The sequence below is a fragment of the Mobula hypostoma genome, chromosome 4 (assembly GCF_963921235.1).
Source record: "Mobula hypostoma chromosome 4, sMobHyp1.1, whole genome shotgun sequence".
NCBI classification, from domain to species: domain Eukaryota; kingdom Metazoa; phylum Chordata; class Chondrichthyes; order Myliobatiformes; family Myliobatidae; genus Mobula; species Mobula hypostoma.
The window spans coordinates 187,348,356-187,365,304 of NC_086100.1; the positions used below are offsets into that span (position 1 = coordinate 187,348,356).

A 16,949-nucleotide genomic window follows, 5' to 3' on the forward strand; every position below is an offset into this window, starting at 1 on the left:
TTAACTGTTCTCTTTCCACAGATGCTGCTTGGACTACTGAGTGTTTAGAGCATTCTCTGGCTTTGATTCAGATTTCCAGCATCAGTAATTTCTTTGATTTTCAGACTCCCTTAATGCATATTTTCCATCCAATGTTTGCCCTGCTTACAACCTTACTTATTTTCTGCCTTTAGTTTTCAGTAATGTTCTTCTTCCTCCTGAGTCTTTGAACAGTTTTCTGCCCCCCCCCAAGAAAACAGTTTAAGCACATCCCAAGAAGAACAGGCAAACCTACTGGTTCTAGCCTTCACATACAACTCCTCACTGCTACAGGCGGAAGTTCCCACTTGCTTCAAAATGGCAACAATTATACCAGTGCCCAAGAAGAATAACATGAGCTATCGCTCACATTATTGACTATCACCCGGTAGCACTCACATCCATAGAGATGAAATACTTTGAGAGGTTGGTCATGACTAGACTGAACTCCTGCCTCAGCAAGGACCAGGACCCATTGCAATTTGCCTATCGTCACAATAGGTCAACGACAGATGCAAACTCAATGGCTCTCCATGCAGCTTCAGACCAGCTGGACAACACAAACACCTGTGTCAGGATGCTGTTCATTGACTATAGCTCAGCATTTAATACCGTCATTCCCACAATCCTGATGGAGAAGTTGCAGAACCTGGGCCTCTGTATCTCCGTCTGCAATTGGATCCTCGACTTCCTAACCAGAAGACCACAATCTGTGCGGATCGGTGATAACATCTCCTCCTCGCTGACAGTCAACACTGGCGCACCTCAAGGGTGTGTGCTTAGCCCACTGCTCTACTCTCTCTATATCCAGTACTGTGTAGCCAGGTATAACCCAATTACCATCAATAAATCTGCTGACGATACAACCATTGTTGGTAGGATCTCAGGTGGGGACGAGAGGGCCTACAGGAGTGAGATATGCCTAGTGGAGTGGTGCTCCCGGTGTGGCCTCCTGTATATTGGTGAGACCCGATGTAGGTTGGGAGACTGCTTTGCTGAGCACCCATGCTCCATCAGCCAGAAGAAGCGGGATCTGCTAGTGGCCACCCATATTAATTCCACTTCCCATTCCCATTCTAATATGTTTATCCATGGCCTCCTCCACTGTCATGATGAGGCCACACTCAGGTTGGAGGAACCACAACTGATATTCCATATGGGCAGCCTCCAATCTGATGGCTCATCTGATCAATTTCTCCACCTTCCAGTAATGGCCTCCTCTCATCATTTCCCATCCCCTTTTCCCTCTTTCACCTTATCTGGTTGCCCGCCCATCACCTCTCTCTGGTACTCCTCCCCCCTTTTCTTTCTTCCATGGCTTCTGTCCTCTCCTATCAGATTCCCCCCTTCTCCAGCCCTGTATCTCCTTTACCAATTTCCCAGCTCTTTACATCAACCCTCCCTCTCCCGGTTTATCTTTCATTTTGTGTTTCTCCTTCCCCTCCGCCCACCATTAAGTTTACTCCTCATCTTTTTTTTGCTCAAGTCCCGCTGAAGGGTCTCGGCCTGAAACATCGACTGTACTCTTTTTCCATAGATGCTGCCTGGCCTGCTGAGCTCCTCCAGCATTTTGTGTGTGTTGCTTTGATTCCCAGCATCTACAGATTCTCTTGTTTACAAATCAATGTTAACTGCCTGTCTTGCTTTGAATGCATCCATTACTTGTGTTCGCATTCAGCCCTGTTGGTAAAACTGGTGAAAGAGACATAGGATATTGAAGCACCTTCAATAACTCCAAAAGACTGAGGTTTGGTAAAATACTGAAAGGCTTTTATTCACTGTACAATACGACCTCCATGGTGAGTGTCTGCCCCCGGACTGAGGGGGAGGGGCAAGGCAAAACACCTTTATATAGGAATCTGTGGGAGGGGCCACAGGGGCAGTCAGCAGAGGGGCGAGTCCAGACAGTTAACCCAGTTACAACATATATATGGTTTACCACATATATCCACAAACTACCACCACTCTGCACGTTTTGCTTGAGGGCATGCATTAAGTGATTACCACACATAATTTGTTTCAGAAAAAAAAACATTATTTGGCAAAGGCAAGTTCTTGCTCCTATAATCTCTACAAATCTTTTAACAGCTTGAAACATCTACTTGACAACATGTTTTCAACTATGGAGTTAGTCATTTACAAGAAGGCCTGGAGCCATGATCTAAACTCAGTATATAAACTAATCATCTTTAAAAGTATGAACAGTATTATGAATGGAAAAGGTGGTTTGAGTTGGTGGGATGAATTGGTTGAATAAGTAGGCTTCAGGAGCTCCAGCCCTTTTACCATGTCCTCTTCTCTTTGCCTTACTGATTATGTTCTTGGGAGTCTCTTCCATATTGGTGAGACCAAACCAGGATTAGGCAAACACTGTTTGTGGAGGAATTTCCAATCCACCAGCATGAACCTCGTCTTACCCCACTGTTCCCCTACCTAGGCCTCCTCTTTTACTCTCTGTAAACCCATGACTATGTCACCATTTACAGCTCCAATCTGCTAATTAAATTTACTAACGACACTACACTGATTGGCCTAATCTCAAATAATAATGAGGCAGCCTACAGAGAGGAAGTCACCAGAAAAAAACCTCTCCCTCAATGTTGCAAAATCAAAGGAGTTGGTTATGGACTACAGGAGGAATGGAGACAGGCTAGCCCCTATTGACATCAATGGATCTGGGGTTGAAAGGGTGAACAGCTTTAAATTCCTCAGCATAAACATTACCGAGGATCTTATGTGGTCTGTACATACTGGCTGTGTGGTGAAAAAGGCACAACAGCACCTCTTTCACCTCACACGGTTGAAGAAGTTTGGTATGCGCCCCCAAATCCTAAGAACTTTCTACAGGGCACAATTGAGAGCATCCTGACTGGCTGCATCACTGTATGGGAACTGTACTTACTGCAATCGCAGGACTCTGCAGAGAGTGGTACAGACAGCTCTCAGCAATCTGTAGATGTGAACTTAAGATCATAAGACAAAGGAGCAGAAGTCGGCCATTCGGCCCATCGAGTCTGCTCCGCCATTTTATCATGTGCTGATCCATTCTCCCATTTAGTCCCACTCCCCCGCCTTCTCACCATAACCTTTGATGCCCTGGCTACGCAGGTACCTATCAATCTCTGCCTTAAATACACCCAATGACTTGGCCTCTACTGCTGCCCGTGGCAACAAATTCCATAGATTCACCACCCTCTGACTAAAAAAATTTCTTCGCATTTTTGTTCTGAATGGGTGTCCTTCAATCCTTAAGTCATGCCCCCTTGTACTAGACTCCCCCATCATGGGAAACAACTTTGCCACATCCACTCTGTCCATGTCTTTCAACATTCAAAATGTTTCTATGAGGTCTCCAAGTGAGGTCTCACCAGCGCCTTATAGAGCCTCAACATCACATCCCTGCTCCTATACTCTACTCCCCTAGAAATGAATGCCAACATTGCATTCGCCTTCTTCACCACCGTCTCAACCTGGAGGGTAACCTTAAGGGTATCCTGTACGAGGACTCCCAACTCCCGTTGCATCTCAGAACTTTGAATTCTTTCCCTATTTAAATAATAGTCTGCCCATTTATTCCTTCTGCCAAAGTGCATAACCATACACTTTCCAACATTGTATTTCATTTGCCACTTCTTTGCCCATTCTTCCAAACTATCCAAGTCTCTCTGCAGACTCTCCGTTTCCTCAGCACTACTGGCCCCTCCACCTATCTTTGTATCGTCAGCAAACTCAGCCACAAAGCCATCTATTCCATAATCCAAATCGTTGATGTACAATGTAAAAAGAAGCGGCCCCAACATGGACCCCTGTGGAACACCACTGGTAACCGGCAGCCAACCAGAATAGGATCCCTTTATTCCCACTCTCTGTTTCCTGCCAATCAGACAACGCTCTATCCACGTATGTAACTTTCCCGTAATTCCATGGGCTCTTATCTTGTTAAGTAGCCGCATGAATGGCACCTTGTCAAAGGCCTTCTGAAAATACCACTTACCACTACTCAGGACATTTACAAAGACAGGTATGTAGAAAGGGCCTGAAGGATCACTGGGGACCTGAGTCACCCCAACCACAAACTGCTCCAGTTGCTATCATCCTGGAAATGGTATTGCAGCATAAAAGCCAGGACCAGCAGGCTCCAGGACAGCTTCTTCCACCAGGCCATCAGACTGCTTAATTCATGTTGATGCAACTGTATTTCTATGTTATATTGACTATCCTGTTGTACATAATATTTATAAATTACTGTACTATAAATTGCACATTTAGACGGAGACATAACGTAAAGACTTTTACTCCTCATATGAAGAATGTAAGTAATAAAGTCAATTCAATTCAATACCAATCTGACTTGAGGCTCCTTTACTGACGCTTAAGAGAGATGGAGTCCACAATTTTTCCATTAATCAATTGATAAACTTCAATGTTCAAATGATGTACAGTATATGTTACCAGTGATTCATTTTCTTGCAGGCATTCACAGGGAAAATACAGCAGAATTTTATGAAAAAAATATACATAAACAGCCACAGATAATAACCAATGTGCAAAAGGAGACAAGCTGTACAAATAAAAATTAATACTTAGAACATGAGCTGTAAAGAGTTATGAAAGTGAGTCTGTAGGTCATAAAATTATTTCAGAGTTGTGGTTGGAACTTCATGGAAAATAGAGTATTACAGCACAGTACAGGCTCTTCGGTCCATGATATCGTGCTGACCTTTTAACCTATTCTAATATCAATCTAACCTTTCCCTCCGACATAACCCTCCATTTTTCTGAAATCCATGTTCAGAGTTCCTTAAACGCTCCCAATGCATCTGTCTCTACTACTACCGCTGGCTCTTTATCTCCAACATCCCCCTGTATTTGCCTTCAATCACCTTAAAATTATGGCTGAGGGAAAATGTCTCTGGCTATCCACTTGATCTGTGCCTCTTATCATTTTACACACCTCTAACAAGTCACATCCTCCTTCACTCCAAAGAGAAAAGCACAAGCTCGCTATAACTTCAACTGAGGATTCTCAACTGTCATATAGTCTATGGGATAAAATGCTCTCATATTTTGCTTACTTTTATTCAGATTTGTGAGACCTTATAGGGACAATGACACAAGTACATATGCACACATGCAAATTAACATATTATAGTAGAATGAAGTCTTGTATTTTCACATAATTATGTAAAACAAACCCATCAACCAGGATTAAATGAAGCTTTTTTTTGATTAACCTGGGTTTGGTTTGAAACTATAAATTCCTCCATCTCATTTTGTTTTAAACATGCATGAAGGATAAAGGTAATTCATGCATTAAGAATAACTCTGCACCAAGATTAAATGGACCCACACGGTGCAGATTATCTATAACAAACAATGATCATTTGATAGATGGCAATATTGAAATGTATGGTAACAGCCTGCTTTCTCTGTGAATGGCACATTCTTATGTCAAAAAGATGCTCGGTAACTAAAGACCTGTCATTACAAATGATTGCTTCGTGAAGATTTGCCGAACTACAACACTCAAGTACCACTGCAGTGGACTATTTGGTTTGCAAGTCAAAATGATTTGCACCCTGCTGTTCATCTTATACCAGTGTCTGAAGAAAAATGAGAGATATTCTCAGAAAATGTTCTATTACTGGGACTTACGAACTACATGTCACAATTTTCTCTTTTCTCTCCCTGCGTGACGAATTGTTACAGAGGGCAAGGAGAGACAAAGTTGTCCTAGCAAATTAAAATTTTTCCAGATTGTAGAAAAATACAGGATAATAAAAAATAACCTACTGCAATTTAGTTGGATTATCTGCTTTTTGAATTCAATCCACTAACAGACATCTAAAATGAAAGATTAAGATCAACTTCTCCAAAGAGAGACTTACCCAATTCATACTGGCTATTCCCTTGCTTTCCAGTCCAGGTGAAGGATTTCAAAATGAAATGTCAACTGTCTACTGCCCTCCATAAATGCTGGCTGACCTGCTGAGCTCCCTCAGTGCCTTTTGTGTTGTCCACTTGACTTCATCTTGACCCCAGTCTGGCAAAAATGTCCCCTGAAAATTATTGGCTTTCCCTTTAAACCAAAAGGCAGAGGAGCAGAAATAGGCCATCTGACCCATCGAGTCTGCTCCGCCATTCAATTATGGTGATTTATTATCCTTCTCAACCCCATTCTACTGCCTTCAACCCATAACCTTTGACACCCTTACTAATTATCAACCTCTGCTTAGACATCCTTCTATTCTGAGGTAGTGCCCTCTGGTCCTGGACTCCCCCACTATTGGAAAGATCCTCTCCACATCCACTCTATCTAAGCCTTTCAATATTCAGTAGGTTTCAATGAGATTCCCTCATTCTTCTGAACTCCAGTTAGGACAGAACCTGAACCATTAAAGGCTCCTCATACATTAACCCTTTCATTCCCAGGATCTTCCACATGAACATCCTCTGGATCTTCTCCAATGCCAGCTTATCCTTTCTTAGAGAAGGGCCCAAAACTGCTCACAATACTCCATGTGTGGTCTGACCAGTGCTTTATAAAGCCTCAGCATTACATCCTTGCTTTTATATTCTAGTCCTCTTGAAATGAATGCTAACATTATATGTGCATTTGCAACTCAGTTTGCAAATTAATCTTTAGGGAATCCTACAAGAGGACTTCCAAGTCCCTTTATACACCCCTGATTTCTGAATTTTCCTTTCAGGGTAATCCACTTTAGAAAACTTATTGCATAAAACAATTTACATCTACTTATCACTAGAGGGTAATGGTATGGTCTGGCCTCATCTTGACTAGAGCACTGTGGAACACAACTGAGATTTAAGCTCAGTGGGCCCTGATGCTTTTGATCCAAAGATTCTTCGTAAGTTCAGAATGAGGCATAAATGTGTTGCTTATCATAGCTTTATTAAGTGTTACAGGAACAAAAAATAGAAAGGAAGAAGTATGGTGTGAGACAGAGGGAAAAACGTGCATTCAGAGATATTCTGCACACCACTGTTGTAACGTATGGTTATTTGAGTTACTGTCACTTTCCTTCATGACCTCTCTCAATGACAAAGCGTTTCTGCCCACAGAACTGCTACTCACAGGATTTTTGTTGTTTTTGTATTTCACACCATTTTCTGTAAACACTCGAGACTGTTGTGCATGAAAATCCAAAGAGATCTGCAGTTTCTGAGATACTCAAACCATTCCTTGGTCAAGATGGTGTCAGTGAACCATGGTAACATGTTGCAGGCTGCTTACAAAACCTCTAAATATACCTCTTCTGAATTACTCTCACAGCAATCTGCAGCCTGTAATTTCCCCTAAAGCAAAGTATTTTTCAACCATCTTAATGTACTAGTGATTTCACTGTCTTCTGAAGGACTGGTAATCTTCTACATCAGAACTCAGGGAAGACTGTTTTGGATCTGGTGTCAATAAGGTGGCCAGACCAACAGAGCTCAATGAGAGGAAGTTAAGGCCTCAGTGTTGTGGCAATTGGTCTGTGAGAAGGCACTGATGTAAACTTGCTTCGCCTTCCAGCACTGTTGTTGGTATTTTTTCAATGCCTGGAAATGCCTGCTGTAGGATGTTTGGGACCCAAAGCCAAAGGGGGAGGGGGAAATCACTGCTGTCTGCTAGGCCACGTGTTTTGTGCGAGGTCTGAGGTTTTGATCTTCAAGTATTAAGACCTTGATCTTCAGCTTAGAAATTATATTGTTACAGCTGATCAGAATGGTCCATCACAGTATGGATTCCCCTCCCTCCCTCCATAAAGAGCACGTCATGAACCAGAACATTTTTGGTTTAAACCACAGACGCTTACACATGAAGGAGAATTTGCTGTGAACAAACAAGAGGCACGAGGGCCAACGAGCTGGAAAGCCCAGTATTCAAGCTTGAAATTTGGGGACCAATATTGAAGAACAAAACCTGAAAATCAATCGAAAGTCTGACAGCTGAAGCCTGTAGGTTGGAGACCCAGAGGCTTGTCCTGTTTGGGGTTAGAGGACTGGCCATGCATGTGGGTGTGTGGGAGGGTGTGAGGGAAGAAAGGAGCTCATGTTGTTTTGCTGCTTGTTGGTTTCTGTTTTGTTTTGCCATGCATTATAGACATACTATGTTTGCATTGGAATGTGACAACACATGCAGGCTGCCCGCAGCACATCCTGAGGTTGTGTTGATTGCTAAGCACAAACAATACATTTCAGTGTATGTTCTGATATGTACGTGACAAAAAATGAATGTGAATCTGAATCTACCCCTTTTTTCCATTCAATCAAAGGTCATGCACTGCATTAAGTCAGTGATGAATTTCACCATCCGCATGTCTTGATAGGTTACTACTGAAATATGAAAACTGTTTTTCTAGCTCCAGACATGAACCTTTGTTGGAGATGGGTGTGGTTCAGCATTAACAAGAGAAAATCAGCAGATACTGGAAAAGAGTAAACAGTCGACATTTCGGGCTGAGACCCTGCATGATGAGTTCTGATGAAGGGTCTTGGCCTGAAACGTCAACTGTTCACTCTTTTCCACAGATACTGCCTGGCCTCCTGAGTTCCTCCAGCATTTTGTGTGTTTTGGTGTGGTCCAGGATGGACAGGTTAGCTGAAACATTGGCCTTTATTTGTTCAGTTTACTTATCTATCCTCCTCTCTGTCTCACTAAAGCAGCCAGCATAATCAAAGACCCCACCCAGCCCAAGCATTCTGTCTTCTTCCCTCTGCCATTGGGCAGAAGATACAAAAGGCAGAAAACATATGCCATGAGGCTTAAGGATAGCTTCCACCTCACTGTTATCAGAGTCTTGAATGGACTTCCCCATATAATAAGGTGACTTTTAGATCTCACAATCTACGTCATTCTGATATCGCATTTTATCATTTACCGGCACTACACCTTCTCTGTTGCTTTTATACTTTATTCTGCATTGCTATTGTTTTAACCAAAGAGATTTTAAAGATGCTGGAAATCCAGAATAACACACAAAAAAATGCTGGAGGAATTCAGCAGGCCAAGCAGCATCTATGGAGAGGAATAAACAGTCGATGTTTCGGGCTAAGACCCTTCATCAGGACTCTGATATTGCTTCTCCCTTTTCTACAGTACTGTGCAAAAGTCTGAGGTATATATATTTATATAAATAAATAAGAGAGAGAACTAAGGTGCCTTAGAGTTTTGCAGAATACTGTATTTGTAAATGTGGAGCGGAAAGCAAGTTTGTAAATTTGGCAGAGCAAAGGATGGTAGGAATGGTGATGGTGGAGCCCATGGGCGATCTGTGAGACAGGTGGCAGAGAAGAAATGCCAGGGGCAGCGGGGGAGAAAGCAGGTGCAGACACACACAGCTCTGCGACACTAGGCAAGGTCATATGATTCCAAACACACGATTTATAGATCATTACAAAATGTCTATCTGATTCTTCCCCCTCCCTCCTCTCTCCCTTCCTCTTTTCCCAACCATGATTCCCTTCTCCATGCCCCCTTTACACTCTCAGTCCACGATAGAGACCCGTATCAGAATTAGGTTTAGCATCACTCACATGTCATGACCTTTTTTGCTTCGGTAAAGTGCAAAACATACAATTACTACAGTACTGTGCAGGTCTTAGGTACCCTAGCTTTGTAGAGTTTATGTGCCTAGGAGTTTTGCACAGTACTATATCTCAATGCACTGTGTAATGATTTGATCTGTATGAACAATATGCAAGGCTAGTTTTTCACCGCAACATGGTACATGTGACAATAAACCAATTCCAATAAACAAAGTACCATCCTTTCACTTTATTTGTAAAGCTTAAACTTCCCAACTGGCATAAACTATTCATATTCCATTTCTCTCACACCAAGTCAACATCCACGTAAGATCCTTTTTATTGCAGTCTCCAGAGGAAACTACCCAGCAATTTTATGTGCCATTCTTCTAAAATTTCATATAATTTCTTTATGGAAACATTTTTTTCTGAACATCTCTTGTGCTGCAAGCTCTTAAATTGGCTTATTTTCTTGTAACTGCAGGAAACGCATTAGAAATATGCGGGCAAATAAATACTTCTATGCCAGTTCTGTGTCGCAGGAGAAAAGAATCACCAAATACAATCATTATTGAAAATTATTTTGCACTGAAGGATCTTGCATCAAGTTTTTCTGTAGAGCCTAAGGTTGTAAAGCTTTTTTTTGTCAATTTGTATTGAACTGCCTTTTACAGGCAACATCCCGATGATCTAGGTTACGACATCTCACAATCAAAACAGTCAGGTTCACAGAAACCACAATACTGAAAATAACCACAGCAGCCTCTCTAAAAATAACCTGACACTTCTCAAATAACAATTTTCTCAATTTCATTGTTGCTTTCCACAACAGCTTTACTTTTTTCATAGCAATGCTTCCTTCCACAGTATATTCCGTGCATTCACCAACCTCTGTGGGAAATCATTACATATATAAGTAGCGGCTTATCTGGACTGATGGAAGGTTTCAACCCAAAACATTGACAATTCCTTTCCTCCCACAAGTGCTGCTTGATCAACTGAATTCTTCCAGCAGATTGTTTGTTAGCAAGGGAGTCTGTTGTATTGAAGCATCAACATTACAACTAAACACTAGATAAAATAAGGCTGATGAAGTTAAACTCACATCAATAAGCAAACTCAGCCATCACATTCCTTGAGTATATGCCATGAACTACCATGAGACCCATGAGAGGAATTAGCACAATGCTCTTGAAATGGGAGTCTTCAAAACTGACTTCAAATGCAATGAACACACATCAAAGTTGCTGGTGAATGCAGCAGGCCAGGCAGCATCTCTAGGAAGAGGTACAGTCAACGTTTCAGGCCTAGACCCTTCGTCAGGACTGGCGAAGGGTCTCGGCCTGAAACGTCGACTGTAGAGTCCTGACGAAGGGTCTAGGCCCGAAACGTCGACTGTACCTCTTCCTAGAGATGCTGCCTGGCCTGCCACGTTCACCAGCAACTTTGATGTGTGTTGCTTGAATTTCTAGCATCTGCAGAATTCCTCGTGTTTGCGTTTTCAAATGCAATGAAGTATCTTGGACAGAAACACAGAAAGCAATGGCAAGGATGGACTTTGAATATAAAACTTCAATGTCTATCAACTTGAATGACTCAATACCACACCACCAACTGGCCTGGCAAAGTCTCAAAGGCCATGGTTGCAGAGGGACAAATATAATATACTTGGGCTCATTGTTACCAGTATAAAACTTACAATAGTATCCATTTGCAACAATATTGTTAATCAAGGCCATTTCATAAATATGAAGAACATGGTTTCCCATCATCACGTCAGGGCGATGCTTATGTTGTTTACACTAAATCCTGCACGATGTTAAAGGGTCTATTAAAAAGATTCAGGAGAATTATGTTGTGCTAGAATTTGATAAGTCACAGTCCTATCACTGCTCTAAATTACTGTCAGGCAGTGCCCAAATGTGTTAAACGCTTCTCAAAACTTCGGCATTTTGCTTTTCTTCAATTTATTCTGTCTTTCGATTACATGATTATAAAATTGCATATTTTTAGCATTCCTGAACATTTATTTCCATTCCCCTTCCTCCTTATTTTTTGTATATTTTCTAGAAAGTCTGCATTCCCTTCAAGCTTTTCTCCTCAAACAATTCCATCCAATTTCTTTAACTTTGCCTGAAAAAAACAAGCTATGAAATAGATTTTTTTATTCCATACTTAGTTCTTCTCACAATAAATCTGCATTAAATTCATCTTATTTTTAATTTAAAATGTAACTCATCAATATTGCACAAGTTGACTCCTCATACCATCTTAATTTAACAAATTTACCTGCATAAGACAGCGATTAAGAAAGCATTAATCAGAATTCTACCGTGACAATCATGAAACAGTACCCCCAATTAAAGAAAATGAAGATCAGACATTAATATACATATCAACAACCGTTTTATTATCATCCAAATACAGCCCACACAATTATGCAAGAGACTATCATTAAAGTGCAAATTTGTGGACAATTCTCTATTTTACAAGCAATCTTTTAGCACTGCTACAAACTCAATTAGCTTTTGTCTGTCTATGTGTCAGTGGATGCCGTAATACATAAAAGCCATTTACCAATTCTGTAAAGCTCTATATTTGATGTAAAAAAAAATTGGGGTAACAATTATCTAAAGTTAGGGAAGTTAGCAGCTTTATTTACTGCACTAATTAGCAGGTAAATCAAACAAAGAGTCAACTCCTCCAATGTCTTCCTTCGGCCATCAATAATTATAAATGCGAACAATCAATATAATTGGCCATAAAAATTATGGGTTTTCAGTACGTTCCACTCTTTTCTTCTTCTTTTGGCACCCCGTCAAGAGTAAAATTTAAAAAAAGAACAAAATGGACCTTAACCTTGGCTAACCTAAAGGATCACTCCTGACTCCTGGTAACCATTTCCATTTTACACATCAGCCACTCACTTTAGTTCTAAGACAAAGTCTTTTCTGTCAGACATACCCAAATTCTTTCCCAGAATATCTTTCCACAATGGAGGAGGAGCCCAAATCAAATTTAAGCTCTTACTCGAATTTCATTGCGGATAAAACCATAATAAGTGTTAATGCAGTTGCAAGTTAACAAATTTCATTAAAAAGATATTTGAGCCTCATTTTAAGAGCACAGCCTGAATCAACAGATCTTGGTATCTGTTAATAAACCGGACAATAAGATCTTAGTACCTTGAACAATGTTATTTTAGTTGTATCACAAACAAGAGAAAATTTGCAGATGCTGGAAATAAAAGTAATACATACAAAATGCTGGAGGAGCTCAGCAGGACAGGTAGCATCTATGGAAAAGAGTAAACAGTCGACGTTTCGGGCCGAGACCCTTCATCAGTCCTGGATTGCTGAGTTTCTCCAGAATTTTGTGTGTATTATTTTAGTTATAGCTCAACACTATTAGTAGCCATCCCAGGATTGGGTGCCTCAAGATAACTATAATTGATTTTATATGGTGACCTTGCTATCATAAAGATTCTGAGACATATGAATCTATTTAGTCCATTGTGCTTGCACCAATTATGACTCTAACAATGTTGAGTAATCCAGTCTAAGCATAATTTGTTATTTATTCACTGTAATCAATGGCTATTTCCTCAGGGAACATAGTAGTGGCAATACCACATTTAAAACTGAGAAATGCACATGCCGAGTGCCTTAAACCAAATATCACGTGTCACACTAGTTAATACAGCAGACACTAATTGTGGTGACAAATATATACCTAAATAAAGCTCATGTCACAAATAAACTCTTTCACACAATCAGGTGTCAAATAAATGCAGCAGGTTGCATCTGGCATTATAGTACAAACACTACTGATTTGGGAGATGCAGATTTTTTTTCCTGCTGCTGTTTAGGCTTCACTAACATCGCAGGACAGTACAACTCAGAGGCAATTGAAAAGTATTTGCTCACATTCACACACCAAACTGTTCTCTGGTTTCTATATTACTGAAAACTGAGAATTAAGATCATAAGACAAAGGAGCAGAAGTCGGCCATTCGGCCCATCGAGTCTGCTCCGCCATTTTATCATGAGCTGATCAATTCTCCCATTTAGTCCCACTCCCCCGCCTTCTCACCATAACCTTTGATGCCCTGGCTACGCAAGTACCTATCAATTTCTGCCTTAAATACACCCAATGACTTGGCCTCCACTGCTGCCTGTGGCAACAAATTCCATAGATTCACCACCCTCTGACTAAAAAAATTTCTTCGCATTTCTCTTCTGAATGGGCGCCCTTCAATCCTTAAGTCATGCCCTCTCGTACTAGACTCCCCCATCATGGGAAACAACTTTGACACATCCACTCTGTCCATGCCTTTCAACATTCGAAATGTTTCTATAAGGTCTCCCCTCATTCTTCTAAACTCCAAGGAATACAGTCCAAGAGCGGACAAACGTTCCTCATATGTTAACCCTCTCAGTCCCGGAGTCATTCTAGTGAATCTTCTCTGTACCCTCTCCAACGTCAGCACATCCTTTCTTAAATAAGGAGACCAAAACTGCCCACAGTACTCCAAGTGAGGTCTCACCAGCGCCTTATGGAGCCTCAATGTCACATCCCTGCTCCTATACTCTATTCCTCTAGAAATGAATGCCAACATTGCATTCGCCTTCTTCACCACCGACTCAACCTGGAGGTTAACCTTAAGGGTATCCTGTACGAGGACTCCCAAGTCCCATTGCGTCTCAGAACTTTGAATTCTTTCCCCATTTAAATAATAGTCTGCCCATTTATTACTTCTGCCAAAGTGCATAACCATACACTTTCCAACATTGTACTTCATTTGCCACTTCTTTGCCCATTCTTCCAATCTATCCAAGTCTCTCTGCAGACTCTCCGTTTCCTCAGCACTACTGGCCCCTCCACCTATCTTCGTATCGTCAGCAAATTTAGCCACAAAGCCATCTATTCCATAATCCAAATCGTTGATGTACAATGTAAGAAGAAGCGGCCCCAACATGGACCCCTGTGGAACACCACTGGCAATCAGCAGCCAACCAGAATAGGATCCCTTTATTCCCACTCTCTGTTTCCTGCCAATCAGACAACGCTCTATCCACGTATGTAACTTTCCCGCAATTCCATGGGCTCTTATCTTGTTAAGTAGCCTCATGTGTGGCACCTTGTCAAAGGCCTTCTGAAAATCCAAATATACAACATCCACTGCATCTCCCTTGTCTAGCCTACTGGTAACTTCCTCAAAAAATTGTAATAGGTTTGTCAGGCTGGATTTTCCTTTAAGGAATCCATGCTGAGTTCTGCCTATCTTGTCATATGCCTCCAGGTACTCTGTAACCTCATCCTTGACAATTGACTCAAACAACTTCCCAACCACCGCTGTCAAGCTAACAGGTCTATAATTTCCTTTTTGCTTCCTTGCCCCCTTCTTAAATAGCGGAGTGACATTTGCAATCTTCCAGTCCTCCGGAACCATGCCAGAATCTATCGACTTTTGAAAAATCATCGCTAATGCCTCCGCAATCTCCACAGCTACTTCCTTCAGAACACGTGGGTGCATTCCATCTGGTCCGGGAGATTTATCTACCTTTAGACTATTCAGCTTCCAGAGTACTTTCTTTGTCGTATTTGTGACTGCGCACACTTCTCTTCCCTGCCACCCTTGAGTGTCCGGTATACTGCTGATGTCTTCCTCAGTGAAGACTGATGCAAAATACTCATTCAGTTCCTCTGCCATCTCCTTATCTCCCATTACAATTTCTCCAGCATTATTTTCTATCGGTCCTATATCTACTCTCACCCATCTTTTACCCTTTATATACTTGAAAAAGCTTTTAGTATCCTCTTTGATATTATTTTCTAACTTCTTTTCATAGTTAATCTTTTCCCTCTTAATAACCTTCTTAGTTTCCTTTTGTGAGGTTTTAAAAACTTCCCAATCCTATGTCTTCCCACTAATTTTTGCTTCCTTGTATGCCCTCTCCTTTGCTTTAACTTTGGCTTTGACTTCTCTTGTCAACTACGGTTGCATCCTTTTTGCATTCAAAAATTTCTTCTTTTTTGGAATATACCTGTCTTGCACCTTCCTCACTTCTCGCATAAACTCCAGCCACTGCTGCTCTGCCGTCTTTCCCGCTAGTGTCCCTTTCCGGTCAACTTTGGCCAGTTCCTTTCTCATGCCACTGTAATTTCCTTTACTCCACTGAAATACTGACACATCAGATTTCGGCTTCTCTTTCTCAGATTTCACAGTGAACTCAATCATGTTATGATCACTGCCTCCTAAGGGTTCCTTCACCTCAATCTCTCCAATCACCTCCAGTTCATTACACAATACCCAATCCAGTACAGCCGATCGCCTAGTGGGCTCAATAACAAGCTGTTCTAAAAAGCCATCTCACAAACATTCTACAAATTCTCTCTCTTGAGATCCAGTGCCGAACTGATTTTCCCAATCCACTCGCATGTTAAAATCCCCCACAATTATCATAACACTGCCCTTCTGACAAGCCTTTTCTATTTCCTGTTGTAATTTGTAGTCCACATCCCTGCAGCTGTTTGGAGGCCTATAAACAACTGCCATCAGGGTCCTTTTACCCCTGCGATTTCTTAGCTCAACCCATAAAGATTCTGCACCTTCTGATCCTATATCACCTCTTTCTAATGACTTAATATCATTTCTTACCAATAAAGCCACACCTCCCCCTCTGCCTACCTTCCTATCCTTCCGATACACCGTGTACCCTTGGACGTTCAGTTCCCAGAGACATGCATCCTTTAGCCACGTCTCAGTGATGGCCACAATATCATACCTGCCAATCTGTAGCCATACGACAAGATCATCCACCTTATTCCTTATGCTGCGTGCATTTAAGTATAACACCTTAAGACCAGTATTTGATACTTAACGCTTTGATTTCACTGCAACGCATCCCAATGGCTACAAATTTGCCCCGTCACCTGCCTGTCTTTCCTGACATCTTTACTGCTCACTATCTTAGACTAATTTCCGTTTTCCTCTTCCTCCGCTCTGTCATTCCAGTTCCCATCCCCCTGCCAAATTAGTTTAAACCCTCCCTAACAACTCTATTAAACTTTCTCGCCAGGATATTCATCCCCTTCGGGTTCAGGTGTAACCTGTCCCTTTTGAAAAGGTCAAACTTCCCACAGAAGTGATCCCAATTACCCAAGAATCTGAAGCCCTGCCCCCTACACCAGTCTCTCAGCCACGCATTCATCTACCTGATCCTACTATTCTTGCCCTCACTAGCACGTGGCACAGGTAGCAATCCCGAGATTACTACCCTGGAGGTCCTGCTTCTCAGCTTCCTTCCTAACTCCCAAAAATCTCTCTTCAGGACCTCCTCCCTTGTCCTATTTATGTCATTGGTACCAACATGTACCAAGACAACTGGCTGCTCACC

General features: G+C 41.6%; 2 protein-coding genes across 3 annotated transcripts in view; one reads left to right on the forward strand and one right to left on the reverse strand.

Annotated features, from left to right (window-relative positions):
• gfra4a (GDNF family receptor alpha 4a) overlaps window positions 1-16,949 on the forward strand; it is a 422,120-nt gene that overhangs the window by 314,514 nt on the left and 90,657 nt on the right. The window lies entirely within an intron of this gene.
• atrn (attractin) overlaps window positions 1-16,949 on the reverse strand; it is a 415,178-nt gene that overhangs the window by 58,660 nt on the left and 339,569 nt on the right. The gene's annotated exons all lie outside the window — the stretch shown is intronic.